This window comes from Limulus polyphemus, unplaced genomic scaffold (genome assembly GCF_000517525.1).
Source record: "Limulus polyphemus unplaced genomic scaffold, Limulus_polyphemus-2.1.2 Scaffold581, whole genome shotgun sequence".
NCBI lineage: Eukaryota > Metazoa > Arthropoda > Merostomata > Xiphosura > Limulidae > Limulus > Limulus polyphemus.
In genome coordinates this window covers 158,404-159,361 of record NW_013666191.1, presented here as the reverse complement: position 1 = coordinate 159,361, position 958 = coordinate 158,404, and the positions used below count along the sequence as shown (strand labels likewise).

The following is a 958-nucleotide window of genomic DNA, read 5'->3' as shown; positions in this document are numbered from 1 at the left end:
ATGTCTATATATATATATATATATCTGAAAGAATTACTTCATTACAAATGCATTTAGAGTAATAAAGTTTCACTGTATCCACTCATTTTCTTTTGTTTTTAAGTTTTAGTAGTCTCTCATAGTAATTAATTTTTAATATATTTTCAAACTCAACATTTTTCATATTCTTAAACTACCTTTTCACACTTACTAATGTTTTATATTATTATGTTCTCACTCTTTTCACACACTACCCAATGAGTACAGTTTTGTTTCCACAATCATTTCAAAATTTTATAATCTGATATTTTGTGTTTTGACAATTTTATAGCCTCCACTGTTTAATTAGGTTTCTATTTCAAAAACCTTTTGCAAAGTTCTCAATTCTTTAAGTTTTGAAAACCTTTCCACAGTTATTATTTTATTGTATTTTTATGGGTTTCTTTAATTTCTTTAAATTCAATAACTATTTTTCACATTTTCAAATGAGACACATCAGAACTATTCTACATACTCAAGGGAAAGACAGTGGAACACGATACAACAATTCCACATACTCAAGGTAAAGAAAGTGGGACACAATACAAGTATTCCATCAAATTCAAGGTAAAGAAAGTGGGACACAATACAACTATTCCACATAGTCAAGGTAATGAAAGTGGGAAACATCAGAACTATTTAATATTTAACAGGTTCCTAAATTGTTTTATATTTTATAAATTACCAGGGTTTGATAACAGAAAATATTAACTAGTTCAAGGTATTTCATGTTACTTGCATGTTGTCAAGTTCACACAACATGCATTTCATGTACAATGTCATTCAGCTGGTGATTTGTTGCAAGCATATAGACATGTTGTAGTAAATTATTCTATAAAACCATTGAATCTTAAAATGTAGTTTTGATAACTGGTACATAAAGAGCAGCATTGTCTGATGTCAACTTTGGTAATATCAGGTAGGCAGTAGTACTGCCTAT

The 958-nt window shown here is 28.4% G+C and overlaps 1 protein-coding gene across 1 annotated transcript in view; it reads right to left on the bottom strand.

The window, feature by feature from the left end:
- The window catches only part of LOC106459255, a 21,808-nt gene that overhangs the window by 12,560 nt on the left and 8,290 nt on the right, over positions 1-958 (bottom strand). The gene's annotated exons all lie outside the window — the stretch shown is intronic.